Raw genomic sequence first — 15,469 nt, 5'->3', positions numbered from 1 at the left:
AGATGAATGATCTCCAAACAACAGGAGTTCTCAACAACAAGTACTCTCCATATATTTACAATAGAGTAACACATGCCGAGAACAATATTCCTACAATACCTGCAGCTTGATGGAGACATCCAAGTTTTGATGAGTCCGACTCTTCTTGGCTTCTGAGATTTGGCATGATCTATGGTGGCCTGATTTAAGGCACGTAACCCAATTTGTAGTAATGCAACACATAATATAAGCAGAAATGTTTTCTTTTTCATTTTCTAAAATTGGACTTGACAGCATTGGTATCGCACCGCAAATATTAAAAAAGTTCACAACCCAATCAATCTGCGGTTGACTTGGAGTCAGTTTTGAGCAAAACAATTTGCATCCCAAAAAGTAATAGACAACCCATTTCCAATTCTGTGGACCTGTTTTGCAGTAGAATACTAGTGTAGTAATAATAATAATAAGCGCTTGGTACTATTTCTTATGGGGTTTACTGGTTTGTTGGCATAGCCAGCCAGATTTAGATTTTGCTTAAGATTCTGTTACATGTCTAACCCAATCTTTTTTTCCCTTCTTCTTGTTTGCTGCACGATAATTCATGAACAAAATGATGGAACAGAATGAGTACTCAGATTTTGGATGTGATAGTGTCAGGGGAACATCCGGTCCCTCACACTGTGAAAGGATGGAGGATAGAAGTGTCCTGTTTGTTAATGGATTTAATGATAAATCCTGATGCTGAACATTACCAGCAACATTCCCAGTCTTTCTTCTTTAATGATTCCATTGTTTCAGTTACACAGATTCCAAAGGGTATGCCCAGTGGCTATTTTGTTACACACTTGAAGGAGGATTTCATACACAAGCTCGTAAATGTTGTGCTTGTTTTCCTTGGAAAGGGATGATCAAGTCTGTTGCAATCCAGAAAATATTAGGAGGTGTTTTCTTTTAAACTTTACTCTTTTACCCTTGTTTTGAATTGTCTAATTTGAATTTCATCCCAACCCATTGATAAACAGTAGCCATATCTTTTTCCATTAATCAATACAGACTTCAATTGGTGCCTTTGTGCCATGTTTTTACTTCTTGTTAGGTACTAGAAGTATATTAAAAATGTAATATATTTACATCCAATGTACATGTAATGTTCCATTTACACAAAAGCAAATTAACTTTATCTAATATGAAGTCTTTTGTAGTTAATTTGTGATTTGTGAAAACTATTAGTGAAAATCGTTTGAGACTGATAAACTGTAGTTGTGAATTCACTCAATTCTACCCTCTTTTCAAGTTGACGATGGTGTCGGTAAACATAAACATACAATTTGTACAAAATAACTTCGCATACAAGTCCTGCTTGCCAAACAATGGCAAACAATTTGTCCTTCTGCTTTTAATTGTGAGCATGCTGTTATTTAATCTCTGTTTAGTGTAACGTGTTCAAACAAAAAGACCAATTGGTAGAAGAAAGGAAATGGCAAGCACATCTAAATAACTATAAAAGCTTCAGGGTGCTGAAATCATTTTCAGTTGGCAGCTTAGTGAAGCATCTATCACCTTTGTCTCTGTGTTTCATTCCAGTTAATGCGTCTAGAATCTAGAAATATCTATTCACATGCCATATAGCATATTTCCTTATGATAGTTTACCTCTGCATATTTGCATAATACTTTCATAGTTTGTTTTACTGTTTTTTAAAATTAGAATTTGGGGGTTCCTTTCAGCCCTCTGACTGCGTATCAATATATAAACAGCCCCCCACTGCTTACGTTAGGCAGCATCCACCATATACGCCCATTGTACTACTCCTTGGTAACTTGTTAGCAAAACATCCTGGCTAATAAAAGACAATGAAAAGCACGCCATCAAACAGTGTAAGAGTTGCTCTTCAGTTTATTCTTGAATTGTAAATTTCTGTAAACTTGTACTGCCTCCATGTGCCCATTAGTAGTCTCAAATGTTCTCATTCTGGTAAAGGTTTGAAAGGAAAAAGGTAAAAATGTTAGTTTTACTTTATTGTTTGCTAGATTACTAGTAATCACAAACAACCCTAGATGGCATTATGGTGCTTGAAATAAATCACAGATTAAGTTTTAAACACTGTTGGCATAAATAAGATAGCCGATTGGCTTTTAGGTACAATATTTATTAGGAATGCTATGTTGTACCTTCTTGCCCGGAATCAGCTATGCTGTCGTGTTTAGGTCACTTTCGCAACACAAACACAGCTAGCAGCAGTGGCACCTCTTGAAATAATTGAAGTTTAGCAGAGGGAAGAAGCACTTCATGTGGCTGAGAACCGAGGACTCCAGTATTCTCTCATTGCCCCCTGGATTCAATAAGTTAAAATGTCTGCAAAGTAAATATGCATGCCTTTAAAAAAAACAATGATGGCAATATAAACCATGCTCAATCGTTCACTAATTAAAGCACATCTGTGCAAAGTCATATTTACAAGATGTCGAAAATGTCACTCGGTTTAATTTGCTGAGATAATTAGCCCAACTGGCAACCACTACTAAAGACCAATGGCTTGATTGATAAACAGTAGTCATATCTGATTTCATGCATTGTGCCTGCTTATCATCTTTACAGAATTTCTTCTTTGTTGCTCATTGATCTCTTTCCAGATGTATACAGCAAGAATAGTTGATGTGAAAGTATGTTGGACAAAGATCAGTGATTTCTAGCTTGCTTATACTCTTTTCAAAGATCACTTCATCATGATGATGGATGGCACAAGTCCTATTGACAGCACAGATCAGATATCAGTATTGGCTAAAAAAAGCAGGGGTTTTAAGAATAACAGAATCAAAATGTTCTGCCCAATTCAACAAGCTGTTTTATTTGCCAGTAACAAATCACTTAAAATGACATGCCACAATATGTGACAGGAATGGAGTTTGCTTATGAAGACCCCCTCTCAACCCTATTCTTTTCTGTGTGTTGCCTGACTGTAGGTGTGATACTGACGCCACTGCTATGTTGTATAATATAGCAGCAGGTGTAGTCAACAGTGCTGAAAGATCACTGTCACATTATTTCCTTTAAATCAGGACTTGCACAATTAACACAGCCTCCAATCATGCTCAGTTAGACAAATAAATAAAACTCATTATTGGAACAGAAACTTACTCAAAACACACATAATAAAAATGTATTTTCTTATAAAAGTTTACTATAGTGTATTTGCACAGTAATGTTGGGGTCAGTCAAGTTATTGCTAATTATACTTTGCTGTGTTTTATCATGCTTTACCAAAACGAGTAATATGTGGAGATCCTCATTACTGTCATAGGTGTTCAGATGGCAAATCCCATGGAGAATTATTACACTACTATCCCCTATGAACATGATTACATGAGAGGAGAGCTCATTCATTTAAAAAAGGAATGTACTGTCTTATTCTCTCCAAGTCACTTTAATTCAAAACTCTTCTCAACTTGGAAATAAGTTCCAGCTTTGAGGAATGGCATCTTTTTTCCATTTTCAAATGTTACCAACTCAAATTCTCCATGCTAGCAACTGTGGTAGGCCTCAGTGGTAGGAAATTAAAGTGAATGGGAAAACCACAGGTCCCATAAAGTTCCATTACTGATCATAAATAACGCAATTAGATCATTCAATTATTTGCTGTAATTCAGTTCTGCCTTAATACCCTACATGGAATACTCTGTCTATTAATACCAGATAAATACCACATGCAAAGATGCATAGGCTAGTACTATCAGGTACCAGCATTTTAAAATAGACAGCAGACAACATTACAAGGCTTCTTAACCAATATTATAGCACAGTAAAGTCACTCTGAAATATCTGTTTTTAATAATTGTAGCAGACATGTATTAGATTTCATTGCAGATCATTAGGTAAAGCTCAGCTTTGGATTAAAACCTCTTCTCCAACTGCACAGCCAAAGGGCATGGCTATAACAAAAAAAAAAAAAAAATTACAAAACAGATGCCTTCAGATAAAGTAAATTTAGTAAACTGTCTTACTCACTGCAAATAAAAAATAAACGGCATGAACACAAGTGGATGCATTGCACTGCACGCATGATGCAACACATTGACTTGTACTGTGTTTACTGCAGGGAGTCAACGTTTTAAAGGAAAGTAGAACTTGGACTCTCCCTGTAGAGTTTGGCCTGGAGTCCAGAAGTAGAATGATTGAAGAGAGCCTTTATTAAATAAAGTGGGTGTTTAGGTTGTATTCCAGTACCTGATATAAGTCACCAGTCTGAAGGGAACTGTAAAACAAAAAACAATAAATGGTGAAAGACTGAAAATAAGGATACGAGCAGATTTAAGATACAGTTGTACGCAATATGTATTTTTATACAGAAAAGTGCCTGGTAAGAAAAGACTAGAAGGGATTGCTGAGCTAAAAAAAAAAAAAAAACATAAGGAAAACAATACAGTTTAGTGGTTGTATCTTGAAAAAATTGATTCACTTGTTATGTTCTTGTCCTTGTCTTTTATTGGATCAGTTTAACTAAATATAATATAATGCAATATACTGGCAATATATTGAAAATATAGTGCAATATATTTTGTTTCTGTCCTTAACACTGTAAATCAATGCATCATCTTCCAGCTATGTTTGGGTCAAGTACTTTAACCCTCTGTGCATGACGTGGATTTCATTTTACAGCTTTTAACATTAGATACACTTCGATTTGAGCAGCACTACTTAAACAAGGTCATGAGATGCTGATGCAGATGGTTTTGTTTTTGTGATCTTCCTGTGTTTTATTTTTCTATTTTACATGTTGTACTACCACGGAGAGCTGAAAGGTCATGATACGACACGATTGCTCAATAATTAATTAATTTATTTATTTATTTATTTTAAATCTCAGTATTTGAGCAATCGAGTTAGGAACTGTTCAGAATTATTGCAACCATTATAAAAACAATAAAAAAGGCTTTTAAAACCCATCTGCTTGATCTGTGTAATGTACATAAAAATAAAAACACAGGATTTGCTTAAAAAAAAAAAAAAAAAAAAAAAGCAAATGCACATTTCCCCACAACTGTTATAAATAATAGTCAAATAAATAAAAGCTAATGAGATAACCATGTGCGATGTGATGTCATACTCATAACCTTTAAAAAAGCAATTCATCCTGATTGGTGCGGATTGGAAAATAGCGTCCTTTGTTTATATGTGTTTTTGATGTGAGCTGCCAAGCACTTGCTTCAATAAGCTGTGGGTTTCTCTATAGTTCCTCCAAAACAAACATGTTTTCTACAGAATAACCGTTTAGTGTCGTGTGTTTGGGTTTTTCCATGTTTGACATGTGGTACGCATACTTTTATATTTATTGAAATTATTTTGTACGTTGGCAAGGAAAACCTCTTTCCAGTATTCCAGTGTGCTGAATATCTTCTTATGAGTTGTCTGTGTGATTCTCCATTGAGAAGTGAGGCTGTACAGAGCACTGAAGCTCAGGCACTTAAGCATGTGCTTGTAGTTCCACACAGACTCATGCAAAACATACATGTTAAGATATTAAAAAGGCAAGTTACCACCTATTGAAAAGTTAAATTAACTCTAAGCAACACATATGTTTAGATATGTAATTTAATCTTTAATGTTTTATATACTGCTGAAAAGGTTAGGAAAAAGTCAGGGCCTAGCATTAGCTAAATTGGAAGATAGCTGCACTTTTTGTGTTCAGAAAATATAATTTTGTTCAAAAGAAACATTTATAAACACTGTAATAAATGTTGTTAATCTTCAATGGTGGCCAACTATTTTGGTCATCATACTCACGGAATTTAAAACTGAATACGTTTTCCCTTTGTTTTTAACTGTATAAGTAGCACACATCCTTTAATCAAACCAGACTGCCCTTTTAAGAGGCACCTTGTCTCCCATCTACTTCGGCTACTCAGTGCAGTAAATAAGTATCAACAAATGACCAACAAATCAATTCTCCTATGAATTGCAATGTAAACAAATATATCAGTGTTGATAACAATTGATCTGGCAAAAAAAAAAAAAAAAAAAAATCTAGGCTGGGACTAGAAAGAAGTCTAAAAAGCGATGAAACAGAACTGTGTTTTTCACATTTTATTTAATTAGGTGATAACTGTGCATTGAGTTTACAGTTGAGAGGATACAATACTTACAAGAGGGCCAGATGTAAGATATCAGCTATTATAAGACAAATGTTTGGTCTTTCCTTTTGTAATCATAATTAGATTTCTGTAGTTAATGAAGAACATTTTTACTTTCTATTCGCATGCACTTTAAGACAGCAGGGTACTTTAAGATATATTGATGCCATAACAATTGCCTGTCTTGATGAAGTCAGTAGAGTTTGGTATTCCAATTGCCTGCTGTGGAACACATCTCTTTCCAAGTGTTACAGATCAAATAAAATAACAATCATAACACACGAAGATCAGTTTGGTAACCATCTGTGCGGCAGCACTTCATATGAGATTCGGTGGCTTTCTCTTGGTGCAGAACAGAATGGAAGCTAGAACAATATTAGTGTTGGATTGAGTTCACATCTGAAGTGACTCTGAAGTGATTTCGATTACGACAGTGACAACAAGTTGAGATCGGCCAGCATGAGCCGGTCCTAAACATAATAAATCGTTTGGTCTTTTCCTTCTGCTGTGACACACCACAGAGCAGACTTTTAATATACTGGAGACCATATGAGGGTTGTGGAAGCTAGTGTAACCCACCCCCCAGGGCAGGAAATTAACCACATGCAGTGTGTGAACAATACAATGACTGGTGATGGTGATCATATTATCTCTAATTTGTCAAAATCAGCTTTTTTGCTGTTTGCAGCACATAAGCATTGGTTTTACTGTCTTGCGGGCTGACGGAAAGATATATATTTTTAGCTGGAATGTGTAAATGCTGAGAAGAAAACCCTCGACTCCAAAGTGCTTATAGCAAACACAATCTTCAGACTCAATAAATCTTCTTTTTCGGTATGGCTGCGGAAGACTGTAAACATGTCAAGTTAATTCTCCCCCATTAATGAATATCAGCGCCACCAGGTGGGGATGGTTTTTTAATTCTGTATGGATTTTTTTTTTTTTTATAAGAATTACAGGTATTAAAAACAAGTACTTTGACCCTTACACAAGTCTGCCGTAGCAAAAGGAGTAGCAAAGTGTGTAGTGAAAGGATGGCAAAGCTTAGATAAGCGACCCAGAGATGTAGCTTATTAAAGCATGGCAAACTATAATAAAATATAGGGAATGCATGATATTGAGATGGGAAAAGCAACGGAACTTTACCTTGACGCAGTTTTATGGGGGGACTGGGGGGACTAACAATGCTGCTATCACCAATAAGCGATAAGAAAATGGAAAATATTGGTTAGCACACCAAAGAAAGAGGTAGTTGTTTTTATGCATATCTCTAGCCTTTGGCTGGACCCCACATTGGCTGCCACTGATTCACACACTTACAAAACTATATTCCTAATCAGAGAGTTGAAATAACAGAGTTCAACTGGCATCCCCTTTTGCTTTATCTGCAATACTTTATTCTGAGATAATGGTACAGGGCAGTTCTTTGTGCTTGTTGAGAGAGTGATAGCGACGCATTGGTACATCTGGGTGATAAAACACCCTGTACATTTTTCCTCTAACGTATCAACTGTTTAAGCTTCAAAAGAGAACACTGTTTATTGTCAACTCTAAGGCTCACTGAATACAGGCCACTGTCTCCATGCTGGGACCTGAAAGGTGGATTATCACCAGAGCACTGAGGTTAATACCAACATGTGCATTGGAATCTGACTACCAACAAAACCTACAGCCTAGGGATTCAAGTTACCCAAAGAAACCCAAAACTACTCAAAGTCCCCTTAATTAACCCTGATTGACACTTGACAGCGTTCAGCTATGGTCAAAAGTTTTGCATCACCTAGAATTGTAGGACTGAGACATAATAATAATAATAATAATAATAATAATAATAATAATAATAATAATAATAATAATAATAAAAACCTATACAAACATAATCTAGATATTTTATTTAACATCATAATAAAAAATAAAACAAAATTAAATTAAATTAAATAAATACAAAATTATATCACCTAAGTCAACTGGAGTCATAATAGTAACACAGTATTTTATGTTAGATTTCAAAATGTCACTTCCAAGTATGTGAAAAACTACAAAGCGATGTGTACTCAATATGTTAATGTAACATTATTCAGCAGGTTTCATTTGATTTTATGAAGCAACATTTTTTTCCGTGGCTTGTACATCTAGGGATTTTGTGCATGTAGGGTTTTAAAATGAATGAGTTTAGTTATAGTTATGTACAAATGACAGGTGTAAATAACTGGACATAACTAAATAACTAGTAAATAACTAGACCTTTGTCACAAAGCTTTAAATTATTTAAAGAATGTTTTTCAATGTCTGTCTTGATGAAATCAGTAGAGTTTGATATTCCAAGTTTGTAATTTAAAAGGGTAGTCATCCCTTACATAGCTATAAAAACAGGATTTGTTTTCTTCCAGTTCCACAAGGCTTTACACATGCAAACCAGAGCCCTGAAATCTGCTTACACCTCCTATACATGTGAAATATTGTTGTGACAGGGAGGCACCTGCAAAGCATGGTAACAATGTTCCTGCAGCAGTCTTCCTGTGAAGAATTGCTTTGTTGTGGAGTGATGATGAAGTAGTGTTGATGTTTCCCAGTCTTGAGTTAAAGTTGGTTGCACTTTACAACAATTCCCAGGTGTTTAATGGGGCATAAAACCCCCATACTAGGGTCTGTGTTCCATTATTTAAACCTTGGTAGGATTGAGATCCATCACTATTTAGATCAATTGAATAGGCTAATGATGGAATGGCTACTGAATTGGGAATACTTTTATTAAGGGTCCTTTTTCTCCTCCGTTTACAGTAAACTGCATAATTTTATTAAAAGTCTTCAAAAACGTTTACACAATTTATACAACCATTTTACAACAATTCAGAATGGTAGATATTGTAACTTTAAATTGGTATAAATCCAATTCCTCCCTACCCCGGAATTCCAAACCCAGAATTCCAGATCCTTTGTGGAGGACAAACCTTAGATGCTGGTTGGAATGAAAGTTTCCGATGGGACCAATTTAAAGACCAATAGGAGATTATAGAGATGAATATCAAGGAGCCAAAAATATTTTAGAATTTGAATTAAAAAAATAGCATTGATGGAAGTATTATCCTAACAAGTGTTTTTGAAGGCTCTGCTGCTGCACCTTAAAGATAATGCAGTTTGCATACATTTTTACAGCTTATTTGTGATGGACTTTATTGGAGAATGTATTGTAATTTACAAAAGGGTTGCACAAACTAAGCAGCAGGAACAAGGCCTGGGCCTGTTATCGTTGAGAGTTGTTTATACTGTGCTGGTGTGATTAATTCTTGTCTTTTTGGCTTCAGCCAATGGGCATATGCATGGAAAATGTGCTAATGATTCCCGGACACAAAGTAGCCAGTTTGCTGCCCATTTTGCTGCTATTTAAGCACACATTTACACAATGTATTTGGTTTGTTCTGCCTCCAAACAGATGGAAAAAAGTGGCATATTTTGAAATGGTACATTTAACACAAATGCCTAATGTGTTACATTTGCCCCAGACATTTCCATAATCCTTTATAGTGTTTAAGTTATGCATGATAGACTGTAGCTGTTTTTATTTTTATTTTCATGATTAAATGAATATATCTGAGTTTGAATCCAGGTACTGACTATGCTGAACACTTCTTAACTTCAGACAGGTGTTTGTGGCAGTAAGTCTGCAGGCTTGTGTTTATGAAGCAGATCTTGGGAGAGAGTTCTGCTACCCCCTCAGAGACAGACACTGTGGAAGCTAACGCACTGTGGCCTGGGGAAAGAAGGGTAGAACATAATCCTTTGTCTGTATGAAAGCAACAGACACTGGGAGGGCAGCAGACAGTGAGGCGGAGAGGGAGTGACTGTGAACCAAGAGCTTTACAAGAACTGAGGAATATATATATATATATATATATATATATATATATATATATATATATATATATATATATATATATATATATATATAGGTAGGGGTCTCTCAATTGAAATTGCCACCCAGTGAATTTTGGCAGAACATTCCTTCCAAGCAAGCTCTTCAATCCAACTTCTTGATGAATGCAGCTCGTCAAGAAGTTCGGCTGCTCCCATATTGCACACGCCATAAAGCTTTCACGTCCAGCAGCAGATGTATTATTTAAGCTCTGATGTTGATGTAAAGGGGGCAACCCACTTTCAGCGCTTTATTTGTCTGGAGTAATAATCTGTGACAATTTAAACAGAAACACCAGGTCTTTTTTTAAGTAATCCTGTAAATGCCATACATCAGTGACACTGTAAAACCTGACAAGCTCATGTGGAGATTTAAAGAGACAAAATTCTATCTATTAAAAATGAATTTATTGCCAAATGATACAGCTTGGCCATTAATCTTTGTCTAAGTAATGTTTCACAGGTGTTGCACTCTTTGAATCGTCCACTTATGTGGGCCCTTATTTAGTCATTAAAAATGGCTTGGAACTAAATAAATATCCTTCAAAAAGTATTGTAACAATACTGTATATATACAGAGAGCGAGAGGGTACACCGGAATGAATGAGTGAATCACACTGTTCTCCAAAACTCATACAGCGCTTGATATAAGGACAGTAATTCTTTGAATTCAGTTGTCTATTTTCCTTGCATTGAACCTTGTATATAAACAGAATAGTCCATGAACGACAACTGCTGTGGTTATTTTACTCATGAGGACGGCCATAAACATGTTCCTGCTGTATCCTCTACTGTATTTATCCCACAGTACTTAAATCCAAGCCACAACTTTAGGGGCAAAAAATAAGAACATGATACACTGTGGTCTCAATATAGGTTGGACTGTATTGAAAACAAGCACAGAAACTGTGTAAATCAAATGATCTTTCAAGAGCTAACAAGCATCATTTATTTTTACATTTATAATCTTTATTTTTATATAGCACCTTTTATAGTGGACCACCATCACAAATTGCTTTACAAGATACGAGACTAGGGTGTATGAACTATGCATCAGCTGCAGAGTCACTTACAACAAAGTCTCACCCGAAAGACGGAGCACAGGTAGAGAATGAGAAGCTAGCAGAAACCGCACTCCGTCACCACAGATTCCATATTGTCTGCTCTTCAGAGTTTTGTTTCGGATCAAGAAGCTCTCGTTGATTCGTTTTGACAAAGGAAGTGTTCCTGAGACTAAAGAACGAATGCATCACTTTTTCCCTTCCATTTGGGCATTCTTAATAATTTTTCAAGAGGGAAATTACTTGATTTGATAAGAGGTCTAGTAAAAGTAAACTCATCGTTATGGTTTTAGTTTTCTCAGCAATGCTGAGCTTGTTGGTGATGGCTGCTTTTAAGATGACAATGCACCTATCCACCCTTTCAGAATTGTGCTCGAATGGTTTGAAAAGCATGACACCAAGTTCAGACCTCTACAATGGGCACCACAATTGAGCTTTGGGATAAACTTGAGTTCACCACTTAAAAGTGTTAATGGACTGTGTACAACATTTCATTGGTGATTTATGGAAAGTAGACAATTTAACAACGTTGTAAAAAAAAACAACTCACAAGCCAGAAAACACCACAATATCTTCACACGCGACTGGAAAAAAAAAAAAAAAATCCTGCTATGCAAAATTCTCAGTCTTCTACAGGGAGGGTTGGTTCGGCTCCAAGGACTGTTTCTCCTTATCACACTACTGTAGACCTCACTCGCCAGACACCCATTAACCTCAAAAGTGGCTTGGCCTATATCTTTGGGAGGCTGGTAACTTGCTGACGCCCACTCTTGAGCTTGTGGGTGTAAAGAAGCAGTTTGCATGGGCGTAGGATTGGAGGATGTCCACTGACCTTCAATTTTTCTGAGCAATTACTGAGGATTACTGCAGTGGGAAGTATAATTGGACATTCTAAAAAGGAGAGACAATAGGGCGTTAGATATGACGGGATCAGTGAATTGTACCAGTGTTAAAGCTACAGTTAGTTTTCTGTTCTTTTATACAAACTATATAAAAGCCTATGTAATTTTTTCATTTCTGGAGCCATCAGACTTTTCACTGATGGAGACATTCTGCTCTTCTCTTAACCAGCTGGTTAAATAATAAGATTTATAAGTTTGTTATTCTTTCTCTCCCCTTCTTTGTCCAGCCACTATAGTAAGCAAGAATGGCTACAGAACATAAATAAGAAAACGTGCCTGTGAAGGCTTACCAGAGACAGCTTCATTTCAGCTACAGTGGTTTACCTCACCATACTGAATACACTAGAATAGTAATAACAATAAAATAAAGGTGTATTCCCTTTATTTCCACAGTTAATAATACCACCAATGACCATTTGTGCTAAGTAATGTCCTTGGCTAGTTTCGTCACAATTGTATAAGCAATTCTAGATTCAAAATTCAAGTTACTTTTTGGTTACTTTTTACTCCTTTAGCATTTCTCTTAACCATAACAAAAGGAACAGATCACCTAACCACGCCCTTATTTGTACCTTCAGTCACGCCCCCTTGGTTATTGAGTGTAGTCGTTTCTTCTCCAATCCGTGGCTGCCACATTGCTTTCCCTCTGGAGCGATGACTTAATGTACCGCAGCTGTGTCCTCTTTCTAGATGCTGCCTTCCACCTAACCCTGGGAATGAATTGTCAGGCCATCCAGTCCAAGGCACTCTGTTCCTTTTACACTGCGTCCTCACAGGTTGGGAGGGAGATTTCTCACCAAGAACAATTATGTAATTTCTTTACGTTATAAAGAAATTAGAGTAACTTGCTATCAAAGCACACAACGCTCAGCTCCTGGAGCACTGTCTGAGTGGATACGTGTCTGGTATTGGATGTTTCCGTGCTTTGGGACACTGCTGCACATATTTTGCTTAATAAAAATACATTGGAGGCTCAATCACTGTTGCTGCTGAATAATGAATCATATGACAAATCATATCACCTTATACATCTGCATTCATTGCAGGGGATTGTCGTTGGTTAGTCAGTGTATAGAATCGCATGCTACTGTGGAAAAAACAGGCTTGCTTGCTAATGGCACAACCTCGTGGTGTGCAGAGTGAGTCATACAGTCTGAGGGAGCGCAAACTGATCAACTTTAACACATATTAAAATCAACATTTGCACTGTAATAGAATCCATCAGTCTCGTTGCCTAATCTGGCGGTTCCCACAACGGAACAGGCAGTGCATTCCACTACGAAGCTGTTGTGCAACTCATGCATGTGTCCCTGTGGTCTAGGGCAGGCTATCCTCATTTGTCAGGATACAATAGCATCACAGTAATGACTTCTTCTAAAAGACTGCAATTAGTTAACTTTTGTGGTGGGGAGTGGGGAAATAAATGCTGTAGTCAAAGACTGTTCCAGAATGTTTCTGTTGTGAATCTTGTTTTCTTAAGAGAGCTGCTCTTTAAGCAGAAGGGATAACAAATACAATAATTTCCTAAACCCTCTAAAGATGTTATTCTGGTTAAAATCACAAGGAATGAAAGCTGGAAGTCCCAGAGATGATACTGCAGACCTACTTTACACGCAAAGGATTGTGGGCCAACGTAACCCGAGCATGTCATCTTTCTCAAATATCTGCTGAAAAAAAAACTTCCCTTTTAAATTGGAGTTTTTGTCTTTGGTTGCCTTTTTTTCATCCCAGTCTCATCGCAGCCAATATGCAGGGAATTATAGTTAATTTCCTCGACGAAACTCAATGTTATAGTCCAAATGCCGAAGGAAATGACTCTGATTAAGAAAAGCCACGTGCAACATACTTACAACTAAACCGAATAACAAAAAAGGCCAAGATTCGTGCATCCTTAAGAATCTTTAACATTAGATGCCACAGATTGCATTTCAAAAAATATGGTATGCCAGCCAGTCTCCTGGCATTGAGTGTCATCTTCCCCCAAGCAAGCAGGATTGTACGTTTGCCATAGTAAATAAGGCAATGAAAAGTGGTCTTCACAGAATCAACAAGAGACTATGCCTCAAATAATCTCTTTGCATGCCACCGTGATAGTGGTCTTATCCCCCAGTGGTCACTCTGGGATATTAGTCAGCAGACGAAAACTTAGTCAAGAGGAAACAGAAGGCTATATAATGTCAGATGATCCTTCAAATGCTTCACTGAACAATGTGGTTTTCTTTGTTTTTGTTTTTTTTTTCCACAGGGCTAAATGAAATTGATGATGATTTTGAGCTTGTAGCAAAGCATTATAAACAATCAGTCCTGACACGATTCTGGGGTCGAGCAAGACTGGCCGCGTCCCGTGTTAAGTTGAAACAATCAGTTGACTCTGAACCATACATTTTGTGTTAGATTTTACACAGATTAGATTGAACTGTATTCACTGGTAAATAGGACCAGGTCATATCAGATTGGTTTTAAAGTGAATGAATATAATAATAATTTACACCGCCTGGCCTCATTATTAGGACCATTACCGAACATCAAGTTGGGCCATCGTTTTGGCCTTACAAAAACTTTGACGCGGCGTTCACAAGATGCTAGAAAGTCTTGAGGGGTGGTAATCGATTCAGTTATTAATCATTTCTAATCTTCTAAGTTTTTTCCCTCTGATTATCACTAACTCTGGTCTCTCTTAGCAACCACTTTCTTTTCAGTTTGCCTTTCTGATGACTACTGTCATGGAGCAGCCTACAAACTTGACTGTCCTTGCTACTGTGGCATCTGCTTGACGTGCACCAACTACCACACCACTGTCGACTGCTGTCAGGTCTTTGCATTTCCACTTTTCTGTCAGACTGCTTGTGTCAATGGTGTTGCTCTCACTGCTTTATAGTGCTGCAGTGGTTTCACATCACATATCACATTATCAACCTAATTTGCATCTATAATCCAGTCTGGAAACAGATGTTAAAATATGTATCATGGTGTTACTTTTCAGGTTTGGTGTAATTGCTCAGGTAAGTACCTGCCTTTAACTAAAATACCACTGTGATACCATTGTAATGCTCCAGCAGCATCTTCAATAGATAACTAGCATCAATGCCAAGACCATTTAGAACAAATACTGCACAGTGCTCCTGATACAAAGGATATTGTGGCATGGCAGAAGCCCTGCTTGTATAAATAGTGTGTGTGTGAATGTAAGGTTGGCAGGGATGGGGTTCATTCTGCCCCTGCCAACAGTCACAGGTGTGTCTCCAGTTAGGTAATTGAGTGTTAATTGGAGAATGGCCACCTGTATAAAAGGGGAGGAAATCTTTTGTTCAAGAGAGGGACTTAGGTGTGTGAAATTTTGGCTGTTAACAAAGGCGAATGCCCAGCCTACGTATTCTTGTTCTGTTTGAATCTTCATACCCTGTTTATTTGTTCCTGTGTTTTGCGTTTGTTAAATAAATATGCGCACCAACACTTCACTGCAGTTTCTACCTCCTGGTCTCTGATT

Source organism: Polyodon spathula, chromosome 32 (assembly GCF_017654505.1).
Source record: "Polyodon spathula isolate WHYD16114869_AA chromosome 32, ASM1765450v1, whole genome shotgun sequence".
Classification (NCBI taxonomy): domain Eukaryota; kingdom Metazoa; phylum Chordata; class Actinopteri; order Acipenseriformes; family Polyodontidae; genus Polyodon; species Polyodon spathula.
Note: the sequence above shows the minus strand (reverse complement) of the source record.